Source organism: Ictidomys tridecemlineatus, chromosome 1 (genome assembly GCF_052094955.1).
Source record: "Ictidomys tridecemlineatus isolate mIctTri1 chromosome 1, mIctTri1.hap1, whole genome shotgun sequence".
NCBI classification, from domain to species: domain Eukaryota; kingdom Metazoa; phylum Chordata; class Mammalia; order Rodentia; family Sciuridae; genus Ictidomys; species Ictidomys tridecemlineatus.
In genome coordinates this window covers 155,503,331-155,531,277 of record NC_135477.1, presented here as the reverse complement: position 1 = coordinate 155,531,277, position 27,947 = coordinate 155,503,331, and the positions used below count along the sequence as shown (strand labels likewise).

Below are 27,947 nucleotides of genomic sequence, written 5' to 3'. Positions count from 1 at the left end.
CTGATCATGTAGCAAAGAAAACACTTAATCCAACTTCTCTGGAATTGTAAAGAAGTCTGTTTCTACCTGTTGTTGTTATGATGATGTTATTGTTCAATTCTGGGGATTGATCCAAGAGATTCATGCTAAGAAGGCACTAAACCACTAAGCTATGTCCCTGATCCTTTTCTTATTTTGAGACATTCTCACTAAGTTGCCCAGGGTGGCCTAAGACTTGCAATTCTCTTTGCTCAGCCCCCTAGGAAGTTGGAATTACAGGTATGTGCCACTGTGCCCAGTAATTATTTTATTGTTTATATCGAATTAACCTTGACTTTCAAAATGAATCATTAAAACTGGTCAATATTAAACAAGAATTAGAAACAGAAAGGCTCCTAGTCTCCCTCTGGGTTACCCAAGTATGCACCCCTACTCCTCTTTTTCCTCCCTACTCACCTCTTATCCATACTCTGGATTCCATCTCTTGGCTCAGGTCAGGGTCAGAGTGCTGAATGGAGCATGATATGCTTCCAACATTCTCTTGGACTACAAATGAGGAGTTGACATCAAATGGGCTATGTCTGTCTGCAGTTACCTTGGAATATGAAGATAAATCATGTCCCAGCGGGCCTTTCCTCTTCACTATGGGCTGGGATAACCAACCTGAGGATAGTAGCTGAATGCCTCCATTAACAAATCCCATTATAGAAATGAGAGAACCTGAGCCCATTGCTGGGGTGAAATGAAGGAAAGATTAAAATGAAGATAATATCCCAAGGCCAAACTGTTCTAATCCAGGTCCATCAATTCCATAGTCATAACCCACCCCCTTATTTTTATCTTGCATATACATACACTTACAACACACCTGCAAACACCTATGTGGCATTTATTAATACCACATATGAATATGAATTTATTACATGATTACACATTTCTAAGCACTAAATATGAATATGTGAATAAGATAGAGATAGATCCTTCTAATGAGGAAATTTTCAGAAGGTCAACGAAAGTAAAGAAAGCTAAGCTGTCATGTCTTTCAGTAGCTCATTAAAGCAAAAATGAGCCAAAATAAAAATAACAGTGCAGTGATGCCTTTAATCATTTACTGTCATAGTATAAGAAAAAGCTAAAACTAAGAACTTGCCAACTCCCCATTCCCTTTTCTTCCATGAAATGGCAGGCTGGTCCAGGATCAAGTGCACCAATGCAGGCAACAATTGTGTTACTACTAATGGAGCCCCAAACAAAGGGACAAGCAGTTTTATGAATTCTGATTTTGTGAACGGGCCATGGGGGAAGGCTAGAAAACAGAAATATGAAAATCACTGAAAAAGACTTATGGAACTAGAAAGACTGTGTAGATTAACAAAGCTAATGTCAAATGTTTCAATTGCTATAAAAAAGTGGCATAATTAAACACTGTAGGAAGCAACAAAGGATAGAGAAATCACAGGATACTAATTGGAGAGGGAAAAGTGTCTTCAAGTACGCAGTCCTTGCCCTCATAAGAAGTCCTCCACAAAGGCAGCTAAAGAAAACTTCTGTCCAAGTCCTCAAATAAAACGACCTAAGAACAAAGGCAGCCAGACTAGAAATGAAAATATGTGCAAGAGCATAGGACAATGGGAAGGTCTGAATCCTTGACTACATCTCCAGGGAATGCATGCATTTTCTGTGCACCAAGTCTGGGTATGGGGAGAACAGCTTATTCTCATGAGGCTTGTCAGACAAGGCATTTGTAATGGCCTATGGTCAGACATCAAAAAACACATGTAGGATTTAACCAAAAGGTGGACTTTCAATAACTCACTGACAATACAGAATAAAATAAGTAATATATTTCATTGAAAGAAAAAAAATAAATACATTTCATTGGGAAAAGTACAGCTATGGAAGAGCATGTCAAGCTATCACAAAAGAGAGAATGATTAAATGTCAAGTGAGTCCCCACTGGAGGTGACATTTGCTCAGATGAATAAGAGTTTATTAGGTTTAAGCAGACTCTGAGGAAGGTTTAGCTAGACCTGTCTTTCAGACTTAGGACTTGAGCAACAAAAAGGAGCATCCTTCACATGAGTGATCATAATCTGATGACTTGATTATGCCTATATCTTGCAACAAATAGAACTCAATCATCTGTGTGCTGTTCTTGGCCATTTCCCAGGACTCAGACAAGTACATGAAGCCTAATGTTTGTTGAGTCAACAGCTTAAATAAGGATTTATGGTACGAAGGCTCAAAGAGTAGGTCTGGATAAAATAACATAAATATGTCTCTTCCTGCTCTTCCTACTAAAGAAAATTTAAACCCCTGGAAATACAACAACTGGCAACCATGGAAGAACTTTGAATGGTGGAAAGAGGTAGCTAGACACATTAGAGACTCAGGAACTAAAGTGAAAACACAGCACTAAAGCATCTTATACCTAACCCATGAACAGAAAGTAGGCTCACTTCTTCACCAGATCACTGACAATACCAGGTGAACCCAGAAACTCCTGAAAAAGGATAAGGATTGCACAGAAGCTGACAAGAGGCCAGGTGAAATGCTCTTTGTCCATTTGAATCATAAACTCTTCTCTCACCTAGGGACACCAGGGCAGCTCAGATAATAAAACAGCTCAAACAAGAAGTAGAAAAGATCATCATGAGTCCCCATATCATCAAATAAATCATGTAGATCAAAATGGCACAGCAAAACCTCCAAAAATAAAATTTTTTGTGGAACCACAACTGGCAACAATTCAGGTAACAAAAGACCTGAGTGATAATCCTAAACAAGATGAGTGACAACAAAAATAGAAATTTAAAAGCTTTAAATAATATCTGTTAGAGCCTGTAAATAAGTCAGGATGACACCTGGCATTTTGCCAGGGAAATGTTAGGGTCTGTAAACAAGTCAAGATGGCGCCTGGCAAAATGCCAGAGGGAGTGGTTTGTGAAGTAACGCCAGCGAGCCATTAAGTGTGGAGATTCCTTATTGGTTGACTGCTGTATCTAGTTTATGCTAATTAAGATAAGCTGTGTGTAATGTATAAATACCTCTGTTGTCCAGAGGTATTTATACAATAAACGGCTCCCACTCCTGCTGTATCAATCTACACAAGTTGTTCATCACCCCCCAGTTATTTTGCTGCAGCCAGACTGCGGCAAATATCCAAAGTCTCAATATAATAGCCAGCATGTCTCAGTTTCAGTTGAAAATTACTCACATGAAGAACAAAGAAAATGTCATCCTGAATGAGAGTAAACCATTAATTGATGCCAATATCAACACAGGAAGATATTGAAATGATTGAGAGAAAATTCAAATAGATATAATAGACATTTTCAACAAGCAATTAGAAAAAGTTTTATTTTAAAAAAATGAAAAATAACCTCCCATGTTCAAGGATAGGCAGAAAAAAATATTAATAAAAAGGCTATACTCTCAAACGCAATATACAGATTCAATGAAATCCCCATCAAAATAGCAATGACATTCTTTACACAACTAGAAAGAACAGTCTAAAATTAATTTGGAAGAATTATATACCCATAATAGCCAAAGCAATTCTAAACCAAAGAGGGGGGAAAAAGCAATACTGGAGACATTACAATACCTGACTTCAAATTATATTACAGAGCTATAATAACAAAAACTGCATGGCAATGGCATAAAAATAGACACAAAGACCAACAGTACAGAAGACACAGACAAATCCACATATCTACAATCATCTGATTCTTGACAAAGTTGCAAAAAACACATTGGAGAAAAAAACCAGCCTTTTAAAGAAATGGTGTTGGGAAAATTGGTTATCCATATGTAGAAGAATGAAACTAGACTCTTTATTTTTCACCCTTTACCTCACACAAAAATCAGCTCAAAAACTTAGCAAAGATCTAACAAGTAGACCAGAAACTATGCAACTCCTAGAAGAAAATGTAGTATCAACACTCCAGTATGTAGGCACAAGCAATCACTTTTTCAATAGGATGCTTAAAGCTCAGGAAATGATGCAAAGAGTTAAAAAAATAGGATGGCATCAGATTTAAAAGCTTATGCATATCAAAGAAAACAATTAGAAATGTGTAGTGAGGACCAACAGAAGGAGAAAATCTCTGCAAATTACTCTTCTGACAAAGGATTCATATGTAGAATGTATAAATAGCTCAAAAAACTTTACCCAAGAAAATTTAAGTAATCTAAGTAACAAATGGGCACATGAATGAGATAAACACTCCTCAAAAAAAGAAGTTCAAATGACCAAGAAATAGATGAAAAAAATGTTCAACCTTGTTAGTAATTAGGGAAATACAAATCAAAATTACATTGAGAGTTCATCTCACACCAGTCAGAATGGCAGTCATCAAGAACAGAAATAATAAATGCTGGAGAGGATGTGGAGAAAAAAGGAATACTTTTACACTCTTGGTGGGATTATAAATTAGTGCAACCACTATGGAAATAAATTTATAAAAGGTTAGGCATGGAACTATCACATAATCCCACTATACCACTCCTCAGTATTTATCCTGCAGAATTAAAGTCATCATACTACAGTGATACATGCATACGAATGTTTATAGCAGCACAATTCACAATAGCCAAACTATGGAACCAGTGGAGGTATCCATCAATGGATGAATGGATTAAAAATGTGGTATATATCAATGGAGTTTTATGCAGCCATAAAAATATGAAATTATGCCACTTTCAAGAAAATGGATGGAAGGGGAGACCATTATGCTAAATGAAATAGGTCAAACTCAAAAGATTAAAGATCCTATGTTTTCTCTTATAGGCAGAAGCTAGAGAAGAAAAGGTAAAGAAAGATGGAGGCGGATCTTATTAAAATAAAAAAGAGATTAGTAAAGGAAAGAGACCATGGGGTGGAAATTGAAGAGAGAGGGGAAAGTGCTGAAGAGTGGTATTGGCCAAATTATGTTGTTATATTATGTAGTGTGGCATGTATGTAACAACAAATTCCATCAGTATGTACAACTATAATGTACCAATTAAAACTGGGGGGGGGGGATGAAAAAGAAAAAACTCACAGAAAACACACAGGTCATCTTAAAAAAAACTAAATGAAAATTATATACAATGATCAAAATAAAAAACTCACTGAATGGCCTGAATACTAGAAGATGAAAAAGGATCAATTCAATGAAATTGAGAATAGAAAAATGGAAATTACCTACTATTAATAACAGAAATAAGATTATCTAGGCAAAGAGAAGGAGGAAAAAGACTAGGAGAAAAAGAAGAGAAATAGAAGAAGAATGACCTCAAGGACCTGTTGAATAACATCAAATATCCAACACTGGTATCATCAGAATCCAAGAAAGATAGAATAGAGAGAGGATGAGTGAGTATTCAAAGAAATGATGACAGATAACTTCCCATCTTTGGATGCAAATGGAATTCATAATATAAAGAGAAATAAACCACTTAGAAGGACAAGTATTGCATGTTTTCTCAAGTTTAGAAAGGACATAAAACTGCATACTTAAAAAGCTGAGCTAATGATATATGGGAGAACCCAAAGAAATTCATGTCAAGACCCAATAAACTTATAAATACTAGAGATAAAAACTAATTTTGAAAAAAGCCAGAGAGAAATAATGAGTTATTAGAAAAATAGCAACAAATTTCTCATGAGAAATTTGAAGGTCCAGGAAGAGTGTGGAATCAAGTTGTGGAATCAGTATAGATGACCATCAGTGGATTAAATGAATTCATTCATTCATAAAGAATGAAATTATGTCATTTGCAAGAAGATGAAAGGAACTAGAGATCATTATGTTAAACAAACTAAGTCACTCAGAAGGAGAAGTAGTATAAGTCTTTTTTTCATATATGAATCATTTTAATGTAAAAAAAAGATGATATGAATGTAGTAGGGGGTATCAAGGAAGGGAATAAGGAAGGGGAAAGGGGATTAGAGAAAATAATAGGCAGGTTGGATATGACCAAAGTGCATTGCATGCATGCATGCATGTATGGAAATCACACAGTTAAACCCATTATTTTGTACAATTAACATGAACTAATAATTATAATAAAATTATATTTAAAAGAAATTATTTGATCAAGGAAGGAACTCAGAATACCAGAAAAGATTTTTTTAATGGAAAGGGTAAAAATAAATATAAATAAAAAATAAGTACTCATACAAAAATAAGTATAAATACAAAAAATGTCTCAAGCATTTTAAAACCATACTGATGTTTGAAATAAAAATTATAATGTTATCTGAAGTGGGGCCCAATGAATATAGAAGAAATAATCAAGGTAATATTACTTAAGAATTATACAGCTTAAAAGGACTTCAATGAAAATAAGTTACCATATTTTACGCAAAATGATAAAATGTTGAAATAATAGACTAGGATAAGTTTTATAGAATAACAGCTAAGAAAACACAACAAAATAATGATGTATTCAAAAATTCTGAAAATAAATGTAGATATAACTCTTAAAAATGTTCTGACAAAACAAAAAATAGACAAATGGAATTTCATCAAACTAAAAGGTTTCTATGCAGCAAAGAAAAACAATAAACATAGTGAAAAAACAGCCTTATAAAATGGGAGAAAATATTTGGTAACCATGCATCAGACAAAGGATCATATCTAGAATATATAAGGAATGCAAAAAACTTAACAAAAGCCCCCAAGTAATTCAATTTTAAAATAAGCAAGTGATCTGAATAGACACTTCTCAATAGAAGAAACACAAATGATCAACAGATATATGAAAAATATTATCAATGTCATTAGATATCAGGGAAACGCAAATCAAAACCACAGTAAAATACCATTTCACTCCAATTAGAATGGCTATTATCAAAAAATAAAATATGCTGTTGAGGATGCAGAGAAAAAAGAACTCTTTCTCATATACTATTGATGGGAATGTAAATTAGAGATAGCTATTATGGAGAACATCATGATAATTCCTCAAAAAATAAAAATAAATGTATAATATGTCCCATTTTGGGGTATTTATCCAAAGAAAATAAAATCATATCAAAGAGATACTTGCATGGTACCTGTTCATTGTGGCACTATATGCCACAGCCACAATATGGAATCAGCCTAGGTCCCCAGTAAGATGAATGGATAAACAAAATGTGTTATACATACATAATAGATTATTGTTCAGCCATAAAAGGAAATTCTGTCATTTGAAGCAAAATTAATGGAATTGTAATACATTGTATTGATTGAAATAAGTCAGATATAGAAAACAAATCCTTCATGTTCTCTCTCATATATAGGAACTAAAAAAAAAGTCAGCCCAAATACAGAATAGTGATCACTAGACATAGGAAAGTATGGGAGAAAAAAGAGTAAATTAAGGGAGATTGGATTTGACCAGTACACGCTGTATGCACATGTTAAAATATCACACTGAATCCCATGTGTGTGTTTAATACATATTAATAAAAATAAAATAAAAATAAATATTCCAATAAACCATAAGAGGTCAATAAAAGAGAAAAAAGGAGACAAACAAATGTCAATAATAAAGTGTCAGGGTTACGCTCTGTCATATAACTGCCTTAAATGGAAATGATCTAAATATACCAATTAAAGGCAAAGATTGGCAGAGTAAATTAAAAAGCTCAACCCAACTGTATGCTGACAATTAGAAACTCATTCTCAATACATTAACACAAGGTTAAAAGTAAAAGGATGATTGTTATCATCCAGAGGCAGGATGCATACCCCTCTCCTGTCCCACAACATTTTCATTTATATAATGAGGCCAATGATATTATACTTGTATCAAGATAAAATGATGAAGCCTATTACTCACATAATAAGACTGTCTGGGGAGAATAATGGAGACTCCCAAGCAGCTCTACAAATGGCAAGAGAAAATGAGGAAAGGAAAATGGCTTTGCTTTTATTATAGATAGGGTTTTAGGGTTCCTCCATGGCAAAGTAAGGCTTCTATGGTTTGTCTTTCTCACACCAAAGAAATGTCTAGGCTTTCTTTTCAGCTTTCCTCGATTGGGAAATGAAAAATGAGAAATGAAAGTGGATTGGAATCTGTCAGTAATCAAACATTAAAAATTATGAAATTTGCATATACCATACATACATTAATTTAAAAAATAGGAGTAGCTGTATTAAGATCACATAAAGTAGACATCAGAGTCAAGTGAATTTTGAGAGAGGAGAGATATTACATAATGATAAATGGATATATCTACCAAGAAAATGTTAGAGTCCTAAATATAGATGCATCAAACAACAGTCACTGACATGAAACAGAATTTTTGATGGAAATTTCAACAATGTTCCACTAGCACTTGAAAGAATATGTGTTCTGCTTTTAATTGCAGTTGGATATGAGAATAATTTCTAATGTTTGATAGTACTGTAGGGCAAATTCAGTTGAAAATTAAGTATTTCAAAATAGCTAGTAGAGAGCTCTTTGTATTTGAATGATGTAAGTAGGTCAATTAACTCCTAGTAGGATAAACTCAAAAGAGACACACACCAAAGAACATTATAATTTAACTGTCAAATGACCAAGACCAAGAAAAAATCTTAAAAGCGGAAGAGAAGCTATTCACCACAAACAATTAAGGAAACCCTAATGAAGTAATCATCTGATTTCCTGTTGGAAATATTTTTTAAGAATTAGAGAATATTTAAGCATCTTGGTGCCAACTTGGTCTTGAAGGCTGGAAGATAATGGGTTGCTATATTCAGAATGCTGAAGAAAAAAAAACATTGTCAAACAAAATCCTATCTCCAACAAAGCTAGACAGTATAGGAGAAATACTGGAGAATAATATGGACAAATTATATTGTGTGTATGTATGAATATGTAACAAATCCCATCATCCTACCATAAATATATGGCGAGAAAAACTCAGAGGATATCTCATGTTGTATCTTCCAACAATGAAGGTCAAATGATGACATTCTCAAACCAACAAAACCTGAGGGCATTTGTTACCATTAGACCTACTTTTCAAGAAATGCTAAAAGAGGTTTTTCAGTTTGAAATTAAAGAATATTCAAGGCCATTAAAATATAAAGATCTCTAGTAATAGTAAAATCATGGACAATTTTAAAAGGTAGTTTTGTTGTAACTTTTGTTAACTTCATTTTTTTTGTTTTCTACATGATTTAAAGTACTACTGCAATGAAAGCAATCATCAGTTCATGAGTTGGGAAACAATGTATAAAAATTTAATTTTGTTACTTCAATAACTAAAAGCAGGGACGACAGAGCTGTATAGGAGTAGATTCTTTGATGTTACTGACATTAGTTAGTATGATTCAAATTAGACTTATTGTTATGCTCAAATTTGGGACCCCCAAAGACCACCAGAGACCCAAGATGGATGTAAGCAGCAAAGAGGTGTTTATTGCGAGCTAGCTGGGTCCTCCGTGCACACACACACACACACAGCAACTGGTGATGCTGAGAGGCCCTGAGCCCAGGTTTGTAGCAGTTTTATACGTTCTTTGGAGAGGGCAGGGACTTCACATACATCATAGCAAATCATCACACAACACGGGAAAATCAAAGAACAACTCTAAAACATGATTAGCACATTCACTGGTGGGTACAAGTTGGGTAGGGGTGATTGGTCAGTACAAAAGGGGTATTCGCTTGAACTGATTGGTTTGAGCCAAGAGGGGTGTACGTGCTGAACTACATGGTTTCCCAACTTGTTATCAACCACCATAAACCACTGGGAGGGTCATCTGGCATCCCAGGTATTTCCCTATCTCATGCTGATTGGTGGCCACTAGGGGGTTGCTATGGATCCCCACCTAGCCTGACTGAGTCAGGACACCTGGTGCAGCAGATCTCTCCTGTTATTTGTAGATAAACAACTTAGCAGGGTGGGAATGTGCTTAGGAGTGCTCTGTGGGTTTTTCCAAGGACAAAGGCCATGTCCCTTCCTTGGACAGGCTTTGCTCTGAGGTAGAGGCTGGTTTTTCATTATACCTTTAGGATGTTAAACATTAACTATGGTAACAACACACACACACCAAAAAAAAACCCCATAGCTATAGGATACACATACACACACACACACACACACACACACACAGAGAGAGAGAGAGAGAGAGAGAGAGAGAGAGAGAGAGAGAGGGAGAGAGATAAGAATAGAATTTAAATGTTTCACTATTAAAAAAATCAGCAGGGCACAGTGGTGCATGACTTTCATCCCAGCAATTCAGGAGGCTGAGGTAGGAGGATTACAAGTTCCAAGTCAGTCTCAGCAACTCAGTGAGGCCCTAAGTGTTGGGAAAACATATAACGGCAGCAGCACCCCAGAGAAAAACCCCAGCATGGCGTCTAACGACCCTCTTTCTCCTCTTTGTTTCTTTCACTGGCATGAAATGTTCCCACCGGCGCCAATGTTCAAACCCTGCTGGTGAGAAGCCTTAGCCCCGAATAGAATTAACTTCTTGGGCTCCGGAACTGACATATGGGAGAGCTTGCCAATAAACAGGCGACCTGTTATCTACCTCAGCCCTGCGACCTCTCCTTAGACCTATATAAACACACAGCCTTTTGTAATAAAGTGGAAACCTCTTTGGTAATCTGTGTCGTGTGGTGCGGCATCTTCCAGTCTTACACTAAGCAAATTGGAGAGACCCTATCTCAAAATAAAAAGGGCTGGTGATGTGGATCAATGCTTAAGTGTCCCTGGGATCACTCCCTGGCACCAAAACCAAAACCAAACCAAATAAAAATTCAACCAAGCACAAAGAAAATTATACTAAAAATGAGCACAATTTTTACATGTCAATTAAAAATAAAAGAAGAAGCCATGCATGGTAGTACACCCCTGTTATCCCCAAGACTCAGGAGGCTGAGGCAAGAGTATAAAAAGTTTGAGATCAACTCAGCAATTTAGCAAGACATGTCTCAAAATTAAAAAATAAGGGGCTGGGGTTGTAACTTAGTGGTACAGTGCTTGCTGAGCATGTGTGAGGCACTGGGTTTGGTTCTCAGCACCACATAAACAATAAATTGCTAAATGAATAAATAAGGTTAAATTCTTTCAAATAATTAAAATAAAAAGTCTGGGGATGTGGCTCAGTAGTTAAGTGTTCCTGGGTTCAAGCCCTGGTAAATAAATAAAAGGACGGAAGGGAGGGAGGGAGAAGATGTTATGCTCCTTGTTTTCTACATGATTTAAAGTACTAAGGGTGTAAGACTGGAAGACACTGCACCACACGACACAGATCACCAAAGCGGTTTCCAATTTATTACAAAAGGCTGTGTGTTTATATAGGTCTAAGGAGAGGTCGCAGGGCTGAGGTAGATAACAGGTCGCCTGTTTATTGGCAAGCTCTCCCATATGTCAGTTCTGGAGCCCAAGAAGTTAATTCTATTTGGGGCTAAGGCTTCTCACCAGCAGGGTTTGAACATTGGCGCCGGTGGGAACATTTCATGCCAGTGAAAGAAACAAAGAGGAGAAAGAGGGTCGTTAGACGCCATGCTGGGGTTTTTCTCTGGGGTGCTACTGCCGTTGTATGTTTTCCCAACAAAGGGAATGAAAACAATCATCAGTTCATGAGTTTAGAAACAATGTTTAAAACAAGAAACATAAAAGCTATAAGAAAGTAAATATCTAGGCCTGGAGTTGTGGCTCAGTGGTAGAGCACTTGCCTAGCACATGTGAGGCACTGGTTCAATCTTCAGCACCACATAAAAATGAACAAAAAAACCCCAAAAACATAAAGGTATTGTCTGCATCTACATATATATATGCATATATATATATATATATATATATATATATATATATATATAAAATAAAGTAAATATCTAAATTATAGAAGTCATTCTTCATTATTGCTCTAAATGCAAATGGTTAAATGTTCCAATCAAAAGACAGATTTTGGAGAATAGGCCCAGCAACCCGCGGAGGGGCAGAGCCGCCCCATGCGCCTGCAAGGTAGGTGGACCTGTGACCCACTGGCAGAACAGGCCCAGCGGCCTGCTGAGGAGCACAGCCGCCCCCTCGCCCAGTGCCTGCAAGGTAGGCAGAACTGTGACCACTGACAGAACAGGCCCAGTGGCCTGCGGAGGGGCAGAGCCAACTGAGCCTGCAAGGTAGGCGGACCTGCGACCCACCGGCAGAACAGGCCCAGCGGCCTGCTGAGGGGCACAGCCGCCCCCTCCCCCCGCGCCTGCAAGGTAGGCGGAACTGTGACCACCAACAGGTGGCCCACGGCCCACGGAGGGGCAGAGCTGCCAACCACGCCTGCAAGGTAGGCGGACCTGCGACCTACCTGCAGAACAGGCCCAATGGCCTGCGGAAGGGCAAAGCTGCCCCCGGCGCCTGCAAGGTAGGTGGACCTGTGACCCACTGGTAGAACAGGCCCAGAAACCCATGGAGTGGCAGAGCTGCCCCCCATGCCTACAAGGGAGGCGGACCTGCGACCCACCAGCAGAACAGGCCCAGGAGGCTGCGGAGGGGCAGAGCTGCCACCCCCCCACGCCTGCAAGGTAGGCGGAATTGCAACCACCAACAGAACAGGCCAGACCTGCAACCGACAGACAGAATAGGCCCAGATACCCACGGAGGGGCAGAGCCGCCGCCCGTGCTTGCAAGGTAGGCGGACCTGCGTGCGACCCACTGGCAGAACAGGCTCAGCGGCCTTCAGAGGGGCAGAGCCACTGCCCGTGCCTGCAAAGTAGGCAGAACTGCGACCACTGACAGAAGAGGCCCAGCGGCCCGCAGAGGGGCAGAGCCACTGCCCGCGCCTGCAAGGTAGGCGGACCTGCTACTGACTGGCAGGACAGGCCCAGCAGCCTGCTGGTGTGGTAGGCACATTGCCCCAATTGGAGGAGGAGCAGAGCTGCCACCCACGCCTGCGCTGGAGACTTTGTAACTATACAAGAGCAAAGGGGGAAAATTCAATAACACAACAGTCTCATCAAGCAGAAAGAAACGTGAACAGTATGAAGAGACAAGGAAAGAAAGGACCACAAGCAATGCAGGTCAACTCAATGTTAGAAGAGGTAATATCTGCGGCAGATGGAATGTCAGATAAATAATTCAGGATATACATGCTTCAGATGATCTGGAGTCTCAAGGAAGACATTAGACAGCAAAATCAGACAATGAAAGATCACTTCAACAATGAATTACATAAACAAATCCAGGAAGCAAAAGATCAACTATACAGGGAGATAGAGGTTATAAAAACCAAACAAACAGAAATCCTAGAAATGCAGGAAGCAATAAACCAACTTAAAAACTCAATTGAGAATACTACCAGCAGAGTAGAACACTTAGAAGATAGAACATCAGAAAATGAAGACAAAGTATTTCAACTTGAAAAGAACATAGACAGCTCAGCAAGACTGTTAAGAAACCATGAGCAGAACATCCAAGAAATATGGGATAACATAAAGAGACCAAACTTAAGAGTCATTGCGATACAGGAAGGTATAGAGGTCCAAACCAAAGGAATGAGCAATCTATTCAATGAAATAATACGAGAAAACTTCCCAGACTTGAAGAATGAGGCAAAATCCCAAATCCTAGAAGCCTACAGGACACCGAATGTGCAAATTCATAAGCGATCCACACCTAGACACATTATAATGAAGATGCCCAACATACAGAATAAGGAGAGAATTTTAAAAGCTACAAGAGAAAGGAAGCAGATTACATTTAGGGGTAAACCAATCAGGATAACAGCTGATCTCTCAACACAGACTTTGAAAGCTAGAAGATCCTGGAACAACATATTTCAAACACTGAAAGAAAATGGGTTCAAACCAAGAATTGTGTATCCAGCAAAATTAAGCTTCAGGATGGAAGATTAAATTAAAACCTTCCACGATAAACAAAAGTTAAAAGAATTTGCAGCTAGAAAACCATCTCTCCAAAAAATCCTCGGCAAAACATTACAGGAAGAGGAAATGGAAAATAACAATGAAAACCAACAGTGGGAGGTAGGACAGTAAAGGGGGGAAAACAATAAAAGAGGAAAACAAACCATGTTTAGTAACATAAATAAACAAATATGGCTAGAAGAACAACCCATATCTCAATAATAACCCTAATGTTAATGGCTTAAACTCACCAATTAAGAGACACAGGCTAGTGGAATGGATCACAAAACATGACCCAACAATATGCTGCCTACAGGAGACGCATTTGATAGGAAAAGACATACATAGACTGAAGGTGAAAGGTTGGGAAAAATCATATCACTCATATGGACTTCAAAAACAAGCAGGAGTGTCCATACTCATATCAAATAAAATAGATTTCAAGCCAAAGTTAATCAAAAGGGATAAAGAGGGACACTACATACTGCTCAAGGGAACCATACACCAACAAGACATAACAATCATAAATATATATGCCCCAAACAATGGTGCAGCTATGTTCATCAAACAAACTCTTCTCAAGTTCAAGAGTCTAATAGACCACCATACAAGGTGTGTTGAAGGGAGACTTCAACACACCTCTCTCACCACTGGACAGATCTTCCCATCAAAAGTTGAATAAGGAAACTATAGAACTCAATAACACAATTAATAACCTAGACTTAATTGACATATATAGAATATACCACCCAACATCAAGCAGTTACACTTTTTTCTCAGCAGCACATGGATCCTTCTCAAAAATAGATCATATATTATGTCACAGGGCAACTCTTAGACAATATAAAGGAGTAGAGATAATACCTTGCATCTTATCTGATCATAATGGAATGAAACTGAAAATCAATGATAAAAGAAGGAAGGAAAAATCATGCATCACTTGGAGAATGAACAATAGGTTACTGAATGATCAATGGGTTACAGAAGACATCAAGGAGGAAATTAAAAACTTCCTAGAGTTAAATGAAAACACAGACACAACATATCGGAATCTATGGGACACATTGAAAGCAGTTCTAAGAGGAAAATTCATTGCTTGGAGTTCATTCCTTAAAAAAAGAAAAAACCAACAAATAAATGATCTCATACTTCATTTCAAAATCCTAGAAAAAGAAGAGCAAAACAACAGCAAAAGAAGTAGAAGGCAAGAAATAATTAAAATCAGAGCAGAAATTAATGGAATCGAAACAAAAGAAATAATTGAAAAAATTGACAAAACTAAAAGTTGGTTCTTTGAAAAAATAAATAAGATCAACAGACCCTTAGCCATGCTAATGAAGAGAAAAAGAGAGAGAACTCAAATTACTAGCATACAGGATGAAAAAGGGAATATCACAACAGACACTTCAGAAATACAGAAGATAATCAGAAATTATTTTGAATCCTTATACTCCAATAAAATAGAAGATAGTGAAGAAATCGATAAATTTCTTAAGTCATATGATCTGCCCAGATTGAGTCAGGAGGATATAGACAACCTAAACAGACCAATATCAATGGAGGAAATAGAAGAAACCATCAAAAGATTACCAACTAAGAAAAGCCCAGGACCGGATGGGTATACAGCAGAGTTTTACAAAACCTTTAAAGAGGAACTAACACCAATACTTTTCAAGCTATTTCAGGAAATAGAAAAAGAGGGAGAACTTCCAAATTCATTCTACGAGGCCAACATCACCCTGATTCCTAAACCAGACAAAGACACTTCAAAGAAAGAAAACTACAGACCAATATCTCTAATGAACCTAGATGCAAAAATCCTCAATAAAATTCTGGCGAATTGGATACAAAAATATATCAAAAAAATTGTGCACCATGATCAAGTAGGATTCATCCCTGGGATGCAAGGCTGGTTCAATATATGGAAATCAATAAATGTCCATCATTTATTGATTTCATCACATCAATAGACTTAAAAATAAGAACCATATGATCATCTCAATAGATGCAGAAAAAGCATTCGACAAAGTACAGCATCCCTTTATGTAAACAACTCTAGAAAAACTAGGGATAACAGGAACATACCTCAATATTGTAAAAGCAATCTATGCTAAGCCTCAGGCTAGCATCATTCTGAATGGAGAAAAATTGAAGGCATTCCCTCTAAAATCTGGAACAAGACAGGGATGCCCTCTCTCACCACTTCTGTTCAACATAGTTCTCAAAACACTGGCCAGAGCAATTAGACAGATGAAATAAATCAAAGGCATAAAAATAGGAAAAGAAGAACTTAAATTATCACTATTTGCAGATGACATGATTCTATAGCTAGCAGACCCAAAAGGGTCTACAAAGAAACTATTAGAGCTAATAAATGAATTCCACAAAGTGGCAGGATATAAAATCAACACGCATAAATCAAAGGCATTCCTGTATATCAGCAACAAATCCTCTGAAATGGAAATGAGGACAACCACTCCATTCACAATATCCTCAAAAAAAAAACAAAAACCAAAATACTTGGGAATCAACCTAACAAAAGAGGTGAAAGACTTATACAATGAAAACTACAGAACCCTAAAGAGAGAAACAGAAGAAGATCTTAGAAGATGGAAAAATATACCCTGTTCATGGATAGGCAGAGCTAACATCATCAAAATGGCGATATTACCAAAAGTTCTCCATAGGTTTAATGCAATGCTAATCAAAATCCCATCGGCATTTCTTGTAGAAATAGATAAAGCAATTATGAAATTCATATGGAAAAATAAAAGACCCAGAATAACAAAAACAACTCTAAGCAGGAAGTGTGAATCAGGCAGTATAGCGATACCAGACCTCAAACTATACTACAGAGCAATAGTAACAAAAACAGCATGGTACTGGTACCAAAACAGGCGGGTGGACCAATGGTACAGAATAGAGGACACAGAAACCAATCCACAAAACTACAACTATCTTATGTTTGATAAAGGGGCTAAAAGCATGAAATGGAGGAAGGATAGCATCTTCAACAAATGGTGCTGGGAAAACTGGAAATCCATATGCAACAAAATGAAACTGAATCCCTTTCTCTCACCATGCACAATTGTTAACTCAAAATGGATCAAGGAGCTTGATATCAAATCAGAGACACGGCATCTGATAGAAGAAAAAGTTGGCTACGATCTACATACTGTGGAGTCAGGCTCCAAATTTCTCAATAGGACACCCATAGCACAAGAGTTAATAACTAGAATCAACAAATGGGACTTACTCAAACTAAAAAGTTTTTTTTTCAGCAAAAGAAACAATAAGAGAGGTAAATAGGGAGCCTACATCATGGGAACAAATCTTTACTCCTCACACTTCAGATAGAGCCCTAATATCCAGAGCATACAAAGAACTCAAAAAATTAAACAATAAGAAAATGAATTACCCAATCAACAATGGGCCAAGGACCTGAACAGACACTTCTCAGAGGAGGACATACAATCAATCAATAAGTACATGAAAAAATGCTCACCAACTCTAGCAGTCAGAGAAATGCAAATCAAAACCACCCTAAGATACCGTCTCACTCCAGTAAGATTGACAGCCATTATGAAGTCAAACAACAACAAGTGCTGGCGAGGATGTGGGGAAAAGGGTACACTTGTACATTGCTGGTAGGACTGCAAATTGGTGCAGCCAATTTGGAAAGCAGTATGGAGATTTCTTGGAAAGCTGGGAATGGAACCAGCATTTGACCCAGCTATTCCCCTTCTTGGTCTATTCCCTAAAGACCTAAAAAGAGCATGCTACAGGGACACTGCTACATCGATGTTCATAGCAGCACAATTCACAATAGCAAGACTGTGGAACCAACTTAAATGCCCTTCAATAGACGAATGGATAAAAAAAAATGTGGCAGTTATACACAATGAAGTATTACTCTGCATTAAAAAATGACAAAATCATAGAATTTGCAGGGAAATGGATGGCATTAGAACAGATTATGCTAAGTGAAGCTAGCCAATCCCTAAAAAACAAATGCCAAATGTTTTCTTTGATATAAGGAGAGTAACTAAGAACAGAGTTGGGAGGAAGAGCATGAGAAGAAGATTAACACTAAACAGGGGTGAGAGGTGGGAGGGAAAAGGAAAGAGAAGGGAAATTGCATGGAAATGGAAGGAGACCCTCATGGTTATACAAAATTACATACAAGAGGAAGTGAGGGGAAAGGGGGGATAAAAAACAAGGGGGATAATTGAATTACAGTAGATGGGTAGAGAGAGAAGAAGGGAGGGGAGGGGATGGGGGATAGTAGAGGATAGGAAAGGCAGCAGAATACAACAGACACTAGTATAGCAATATGTAAAACAGTGGATGTGTAACCGATGTGATGCTGCAATTTGTATACGGGGTAAAAATGGGAGTTCATAACCCACTTGAATCAAAGTGTGAAATATGATTTGTCAAGAACTATGTAATGTTTTGAACAACCAATAATAAAAATTTTTTAAAAAGACAGATTTTGGTGAATAAATTTTTTGAAATAAAACCCAACTAGATGCCATCTAAAGAGATTCACATGTAAGGACACATACAGCTTACAAGTGAGAGAGAGATAAAAGATTCTAGAAAAAAAGAAAACAAAAGATTACAAGATAACTCTACTAATATCAGACAAAGTAGATGGTAAATTAAAACATGATATATATAAGGACATCATATGTAAATGAAGGGTTCTTCTACACAGAGAAGAGTTGACAAACGCAAAAATATGTGCACTTAAAATAACATGTCAGAGAAATTTACAAAGCAAAAAATGGCAGATATAAAGAGAGAAGTAGTTTTACAATTTAGTAGAGTACTTCATTACCCTGCTAAACTGTTGACAGAACAACTAGGTAGAAGATAAGTATGAAAGTAAAATATGAACAACATACCAAAGCACATAAAATCTAAGACATATAGTACACTCCACCCAACAATAGGCTACACATACTTCTCAAGTGCACTTGGGATATTCTCTAGGATGCACAATACAAAGTACATCTCAATAGATTTTAAACAATATGTGTCACAAAAAATACCTTCTCTGAAACAATGGCATAATATTTGAAAGGAAAACCTGAAGGAAAACTCGAAATTTTGCAAATTGTGGCAATTAACACATTCTTAACCAATGGGCCCAGAAGAAAGCACAAAGGAAATGAAAAAGTGTTTGGAGAAAACAGAGACAAAACCACAACATACCCAAACTTATGAGATGCAAAGAAAGTGATGCTGAGGATAAAATGTGTAGCTTATAAGGGCTTACACTAAAATGAAATAAGATTTCCTTAAAATTTAAAACTTAGGAAATGTGAAAAATAAGAGCAAATTAAACCCAAAGCTAGCAGAATAAAGAAAATAATAAGGATCAGAACAGAGGTGAATAAAACAGAAATAAAAACAGCAGAATACAACAGACAATAGTATGGCAGTATGTAAAAACGTGGATGTGTAACCGATGTGATTCTACAATCTGTATACGGGGGAAAATGGGAGTTCATAACCCACTTGAATCAAATGTATGAAATATGATATGTCAAGAGCTTTGTAATGTTTTGAACAACTAATAAAAAAAAGAAACAGGGAAAAAATCCAAAAAAAGAGAAAAAATTAATGAAACCAAAAGTTGTTTCTTAACAAAGTTGAGAAAATTAAAATCGTTAAAATTTTTAAAAGTACTGTGAATACCAAATGCTGGTGAGAAGAAACTGAAATACTCATACATTGTTGGTAGGAACGTAAAATATAATACCGTATTGTGGTGTGAACGGATAAATACAATCAATAAGAGTGTAATTTATAGGCTATAGATTAGTAAAAAAATATAGATTATAAATATAAGATTTTGATAAGTGAGATAAGACAATTATAAAGCAAGAACTGTCATATGCAGGCCTGAAACTCCATTTTGCTGCCTTCTATTAAAAAAAAATTGTTACAAGAGCTGTTTCTGAGAAACTGAAATAAAAACTGTTTTCTTCTAAATTAAAACAAATAAAATAATATAATATATTATCTTCTGTACTTTGTACCCCACAGAATGTACTCAACCCAAGATATGGTTGTCTTGGTGACCCAAGACTTTGAAGTAGATTCTCACCCCGGCTAACCAGCTGCTTGAACCCAGGATACAGTTATCTAACACCTGCTTAAACCCAAGATGCAATTGTCTGAGTTGCTATGCTAGCTGCTGTTTTAGCTTCTATGATTGGCTTGCTTGCTTGACTCTAAGGAAAGTCCCTGAGCTGTGGTTTTCATTTTTAAATTCCCAAGACACAGGCCAGGAAATGACTATTCTCCCATGACACTTCAGTCTCTATGGGTGGGTGATAGTCCCTGGTCAAGTAAATAAAGCTCTCTTTGATTTGAAATCAGACTTAGAGTGTTTTCTGAAGCAGCTTCTCATAACAACTCTGGAAAGCAATTTTGCAATTTCTTTTAAAACATGCACTTTTATAACCCAGCAATTACACTCCCAGGCATTTCTCCCCCAAAATGAAACTTACGTCTGTACGAAACATTATGCACAAATATTCATAACATCTTTCGTGTGTATGTGTGTGTTTGTGTGTGTGTGTGTGGGGGGGGTGCTGGGGATTGAACCCAGGGCCTTGTGCATGTGAATCAAGCACTCAAACAATTCAACTATATCCTCAACCCCCTATTTATAATATCTTAATTTGACATAAACCAAAAATAGAAACAACCCATTCCTTCAATGGATGAGTGGTTAAACAAGTTATGGTACATCCATACCTGATAATACTATTCAGCAATAAAAGGAAGAAAACGTTAACAGAAGCAACAACTTGAATTTCAAGAGCATGATGTTGAGTGGGAAAAGATGATCCTAAAAGGTAATATATTGTATAATTCTACTTATATACCACTCTTGAAATAACACAATTATGGAAATGGAAAATAGATTGCCAAGTGTTGGTGGATTTTAGGGATGAAGGAGGATGAATGTAACTGAAAGGGTAACTGAGGGAGGACTTTGTGGTAATAAGATAGTTAATGTGGTAGTTTCATAGGCTAGAATATAGGATAAAAAAGAACAATGCACACAAATGAAAAAAATAATAGTTAGCATATTGTTTTGTAAATAAATAATCCTGGATTTTAAATCTTTTGATTTAACAAATTTTAAAGTTCAGGAAATTTTTATTTGAATGAAGTCTTGAATTTTCAGAATTAAGCAACTGACCTGACACCTGTAGCTTTCAAGTGGCCTTCTGCTCATAAGTCTGGGAGCAGAACCATCATCCATACAAGCCAGCATCTGAGGAATTGAATTTTTCTAGTTCCAGGAGACATGTCCATGTACAATGAAATCCTTCACCAAAACAGTTCTCCCTTGACAGGCTGCCAACTGCATATATTTCTGATCTTTTCCATCCCTGTAGAGATAGACCAAACCAGAGAATTTATCCTTGAAGAACCTCATTTCCATGGCTTCTGCATTTGTTTCAGGAGAGAGGAAGCATGTGAAGATTGTATCCTCCCCCTCCAGCACATGGACAGGCTTGTCTGGCCCAATAATTTGCCACTGGCCTGTGAGAGTAAACACAAAAGAAAAGTAAGCAAAACCTACAGTGATGGGTAGTGATGTTAGGGCAGTGATATTCATGAATGGAACATTCATCATGATCCCTTTTCTAAGCCCAGAGATATCATATCTGCATATTCCTACAATTGACATAATATATTCATATCAGTTACTTCATTTGGTTCCAAAAGACCTGAGAAGTGTATTTTATTGACATTGCCATTTTCAAGGTGAAAAACTCATGTCACTAAGTAAGTTATCTAGAGCATGAGGGCACCCTCTCCAAAAGCGGAACTTTTCATCAGAGGAGAGTATATACACACATTATCTTTCCTCTACTAATCTGCTCAGTAAAAACTCAAAACAGTTCTTTTTTTTTCTATTTCCTTGGCAAAAATGCAAAGAACACCCTTTTTTTCAATGACTTAGAAGAGTAGTATGAGGTGATTAAATCTCCATCTTGCAGTAATTTGCTTCCTCATTTTGTAAATGTTTTATCAATACAATTAGAGGAATATATATTCTTTACCTATAAAAGTTTTATTTGTATTTCCTTATTATCTGTGTATTTATTCTGCAAAATTCTGGAATACATGTTCGACATTGTGCCAGGGAGAATTTGCCATTTTTATCTTAGAGGTTGGTTCTCTGGTGCACTTATGTTTTGACGTATTCTTTCCATGGAGTGCATCTTTTACACTTGTTTGATAATTTTTCCACCTTATAATTTTGGCTTTAAACAGCACTTCTAATGTTTTATTAACATGTATTTCTGTAATTAACAGAATTATGTTCCCCTACCCAAATAATCTGTTGTGGTTAATATCCAATGTGGTGGTATCTAAAGATGGGACCTTTGATAAGTGATTAGGATTAGACTAGATCATGAGGGCAGGGCTCTTTTCCAATGAGATTGCTGTCCTTATAATAGAGGGAAAGATATTGGAGCACCTTACCCCCTCTCTCTCTGCAAGTGTATGGAGGAACAGCCATGTGAGGACACAGTGACTATCAGTCCCCCCCCAAAAAAAAATCAAATTTTCTGACACCTTGATCTTGAAATTCTCATCTCCATCCCCTCCAAAGCATTAAGAAAGTAAATTACTCTTGTTTAAGCCACCCAGTCTGTGGTATTTGCAATGGTAGCCTGAGCTAATATACATACCTTAATTTTGTAGATATTTTTTCTCATACAACTTCATCTTCATTTTTAATTTGATCATCTTGTCTGAAGGATGGTGAGTATTTGTGTTTTTGTGAGTCTCCGCCCCATAATTCTCAGCTCCATGGGACAGGACCTGTGTATTTTGCTCAGCACAACATCCCTTGAGTCTAGCACCATGCCCAACAAAAACAAGGGTTATAAGGATGAATGGTGAATGCTGTTTTATTTCCTAAGCAAGTTCCTGTTGCAGAACATGCTTGCCGTGCTATATTGAATAAATTTATTCTTAGAAGAGTTCCTAAACTGTGGATGACCACTCCATTAAACCTCTCTATATGTAACTACTTTGTGAATGCCTCTTGATTAATCCACATATGTTTATTATGATATGCATACATCTACATGTTATTGGTGCATAATCAACAAAAGACAAGTGAGTCCTACATGTAAATACCCAAATAAGTGAAATTTAAAATTTTTAGTTTAATTATTTCTTGTTTTAAATATTTTATAAATAATTATAAAATGTATTTTATCATGCATCTTCAAGAAGAGTCTTATTAAATAAAATGAGCCTATTCAGGATGATCTCTTACCATCTGCTGACATGAAGTAGCAGATCCTGAGGTCCTGCTCCTCCCTGTCCAACTCTGAATTTCCCCGCAGTAGAATGGAAACTTTCCCTGCCCACTGACAACTCCACTCCAGAACTTGACTTACGCCTCTCTGTTGAGATCTTCTCTTGCCATTTGGAATAAGTTTATTCAAGGTGGAGGACAGCACCCAGAATATGCCAGGTTCCAACTGATTCCTCAATTAAAGGTCTGGACACATTCCCTCCTTTATTTCTATAATCACAAGCATTCCCAACTCAGCATGTTCACAGCTGAACACATTGTTTTCTCTCTAACATCCTAAAAAGTCAACCAAGTCAGACATGTGGGTGCTCTACTAGAGACCTGCCTGTACGAAACCCCCACAGTTCAGCTGAGACAACATTAAATTTATTCATCTTAACATATTTAGTGTGTTCCATTCCCGTCGTCATAGTCTCTCTTCAGCTGTCCACTCTTATTATTTCTGGGCTACCATAATTATTTCCAGAGTGCCTGAGTCCTTCACACTGCCCATCCTCTCAGAGCCCCTGGAATTGGTAGATGCAGCTAGGAGGTAAGGAGAAGCAGAGAGAATACAAATAACAAAGATGCCTTTGTCCCATTGTGCCAATAATCATTGTAGTTGAAGAAATCAAATTGTTCAACAGTATGTGGGTAGAAAGCAGTCCCATATGGATGGCTTACCTGACCCAAACTGGAGGAGACTGAGAGCCAACATGAGCATGAGGGCCATGGAGATTTCTGCCAGATCAAGCTCATGAGACAGCAGGAGGGATGGATGGATGGATTTGAAAGAAGATCAGGACAGCAATTCAAGGTGCAAGTGTCATAGTGAGGCTTAGCATAAGTTGATAGAAAACTGCACTATTCTCCTTAGAGTCTCCCTGATACAGACATGGCTGTGTCAGGAATGGGAACTGTAGACTATGAAACTGTACATTTATTGACAGATCATAAGCATCAATCTCAAACTAGAAAAGAAAAGAGAAAAACGATGGGTAGGACACAGTGGGGAAGACTTTGTCCTGGGTCTAGACTTTCTATGGACTAAAGTAGCATGGAAATGTCAAATGTAGGGATATTTTTCACCCTAGTCCAGCAGGTTGATCTATAAAGGGAATTAAGATCTAGTCCTGAAAGAGAGGTCCTCTAAGTACAAGGTAATGGGTTGTCCAGGCAAACAGTTGGTGCTCCATGAGGAGTAACTAGACACAGGTGAAACCACCATTTCCTGGCATAGTCTGAAGGAATCCCATACACCCCTCCCCTGTGCTGAGATCAGGAGTAGGACTCTGATCATAGGGCCAGATTGGAAGGAGTTGCTTTAAAAAGACAGGATCTTGGTCTCCAATAATTCAAGGTATTGGAAAAGGTATCAGGCAGTGATTCAGGCATGAGAAAGGCAAAGACTCATTCATTCAGTCACTAATTTGATATACTAAGTTAGGGGCCTACAATTTCAGAACAGGTAATCTTTTTAAAGTATATATGAACTCACAATAAGTAGTCAATCACATCCTAGACCAGAAAGTAATTTTACAGGAGATCCAAGATGGTGGGCTAGAGGGAGGCTGCATTCCTTGTCACTCCATGACCTGGGATGCAAGCACAGGTAATACAGTTTCTCTGCAAGTTATTAGAGGACCCCCTGTGCAGGAATCCTGGCCACCATGCCTGCGAAGGTCTCCTGGTCTCAGCATCTGTGCAGGACCCTTGGCGGTTTGCCCATTCAGGACCCCTGGCCATGGCTTCTGTGCAGGATCCCCAGCTGCCACTCCCATGTGTACCCCCATCTACCAATGAGGGGGTCCCAGTTGCCTCCATCTAGGGACACTGCAACTGCTACCTTCATGTGGTAGCCTGCACCTGGGGACACTGGACAGGGTCTGGAGACAGCTGCTAGCTACAACACTTCACACGACAGAGCTGCATCTCTGAACATGCCACCCAATGCCACCATCCAGCCTACCCCAATGCTCCATCTCTGAAAGCAGCCACCTCTATCTTGGGACACCTTTGATGCCACCATTAGCCTTGCTACCACCATTGCCATCTATAGTTGGGGTAACTCCCAGCTTGGGATACCAGCTGGGGCCTAGAAGCAATATCAAGGAACCTATAGTTCCTCAAATCCCCCAGTCCCCATAGCCACTAACTAGGCACAGTGCTTGCATCTACATGGCCAGTCTATAGCTTGAAAAGACTGTTCCTCACCTGCCTGATACAAAACAGTTTTCCTCAACAGGTGTACAGGCTTCAGAGGATGCAGCCCACATGAAATCTGGATTGGGAAGTAGAAAGGGAGGAGTTGAGTGAAATATAGTGAGACTAAATTAGAGACCAGGAATTGTGAGGTCTATAGGTGATATAAGGAGACCAGGTGCCCCCATCACATGATCAGGTCCCAAAGGAGATCCTTGGGGTGCAGTCTCTCATCAGGGACTGGCAAGTGCTATACCCCACCTCCACCCCCAATACCAAACCTCCCACTCAAATAACCTTCACCAGCCTGAGGGTGGAGATACCAGCAGAACAACAGATAACTTTGCCTACTGGATGAGAAGGGAAGCAGGAAATATGCTGAACTCCAATAGAAACAATCGTTTAATTTTCCTTTAAGATTTCTTTTTCTTTCTCTCTCTTTTCTCGCCCTCACATCCCCAACGTTTGTAAAATCAAGTACTTTACATGCATTAGTCTACTGAGGACTGGGATGTCTGAACTGCATATTACAGTTGTGTTGTATATTCTTTTATCTTCTATATTTACATATTTTCTTTTTCTTAATTTTTATTGTTTGTTTGTTTCTTGAACTCTCTCTATTGTCTTTACACTTACTTGTCTCCCCAAAATCTTTTCCTCTCTTTTCTCCTACTACTAGCCAGCTTCTTTGGATTCCTCTTTCATGCTTCCTAAGATCCAATAATTCTATATCCTCCTACCTCCTTATCATCTCATCCTATACCTCCACTGTCATTCTCTCTTTGTCTACCATTAAAAATTGTAGACTCATTTGCAAACCTACTGTTTATATTGTAGATAATAATTGAATTTATATTTCTGTATAAGGTGACAAAATTAGGTTTAAGGGTGTATATAGGTTGTGTTGAGCTCTGTTAATATTGATCTCCCCCTTAAGGGAGAGGTATTGGAATGCTGCAGGGACACTATAAGTCTATAGGGCAAAAACAGTAACACCTCAGATCTGCACTGATAGAAAGAAAGAAAGATTAGCAACATGAAAAAAACAAGGGAATAAAGTGCCCCCAAACAAACCAGAATACTATGTAATTAGAATGCATGTCCAGCACAGCAGAAGAAATATCAGAGAAGGAGTTCAGGAGGTATATAATTTAAATGTTCTGTGAATTAAAGGATGAGATAAGAGAGCAAAAGATCATTTTGATAAAGAGCTACATAAGCAAATATAAGAAGCAAAAGATTAATAAGGAGGTAGAGACTCTGAACAAAAAACACTCAGAAATTCTTGAAATGAAGGAAATAATAAACCAAGTTAAAAACTAAATTTAAGAATTATTGGGATAGAGGAAGTCATAACCAAAGGAATAAAAAATCTATTCAATGAAATAATATCAGAAAATTTTCAAAACCTGAAGAATGAATTGGAAAATTGATTACAAGAGGCTTAGGACACCAAATGTACAAAATCACAACAGATCTACACCAGGAACATTACAATGAAAATGCTTAGCATACAGAATAAGAAAGAATTTTAAAAGCCACAAGAGAAAGGAATCAGGTTACACATAGTGGGAAACCAACTAAGATCTCTGCAGATTTCTCAACTCAGACCCTGAAAGCTAAAAGATCCTGAAATAACATATACCAAGCTCTAAAAGAAAATGGATGCCAACCAAGAATCTTATATCCAGCAAAATTAAGCTTTAAATTTGATGACAAAATAAAAACCTTCCATAATAATCAAGTTAGAAGAATTTGCAACTAGAAAGCCTGAATGACAAAATATCCTTGACAAAATATTCAATGAGGAGTAAATAAAAATCAACAATGGAACACAGCAAAGGGAGGTATCACACTAAAGGAAAAACCAATCAAAGGAGAAACCAAGTCTTGTTTAAAAACAAAAATAAACAAAAATTATAGAGAATACAAACCATGGGTCAATAATAGCCCTAAATGTTAATGGCCAAACTCATTAATCAAAAGACATAAATGGGATGATTGGATTTGAAAAAAAAAAGACCCAACAATATGCTGCCTTCAAGACACTCATCTCATAGGAGAAGGCATCCACAGACTGAAGGTGAAAGGTTGGGAAAAAACATGCCACTATGTAAATAAGCAGGGGTTTTCATCCTCATATCAAATAAAGCAGACTTCAAGCCAAAGATTTCAAAAGGGATAAAAAGAACACTACTAATTAAATCAGAGCTGAATAATTAAAATCAGAGCTGAAATCAATAAAATTGAAACAATTGAAAAATTTGACAAAAGGAAAAGTTAGTTCTTAGAAAAAAAATAAACAAAATTAATAAACCCTTAGCCACACTAACAAAGAGAAGGAGAGAGAGAATTAAAATTACTAAAATCCATGATAAAAAGGTAATATCATGACAGACACTACAAAAAGACAGAAGATAATTAGAAACTATTTTGAAAATTTGTACTTCAATAAAATAGAAAATATCAAAGACTTCGACAAATTTCTAGATTTACCCAAACTGAATCAGGACAATATACACAAATTAAACAGATCAATTTCAAGCAATGAAAAGATGATGTCATCAAAAGCCTACCAACCAAG

At 37.4% G+C, this 27,947-nt stretch overlaps 1 protein-coding gene and 1 pseudogene across 3 annotated transcripts in view; both read right to left on the bottom strand.

The window, feature by feature from the left end:
• Positions 1-27,947, bottom strand: part of Btnl9 (butyrophilin like 9) — a 154,988-nt gene that overhangs the window by 33,223 nt on the left and 93,818 nt on the right. For 2 of the 3 annotated variants that reach the window (XM_078050401.1, XM_078050410.1), the window contains one exon: positions 21,038-21,230. The gene's annotated coding sequence lies outside the window, so the exon portion shown is untranslated. Of the gene's footprint in view, positions 1-21,037; positions 21,231-22,544; positions 22,740-27,947 lie in introns of those variants that run through there. The other variant, XM_078050414.1, reaches the window with a different exon arrangement.
• On the bottom strand, positions 341-26,762 carry LOC144377874 (butyrophilin-like protein 8; annotated as a pseudogene).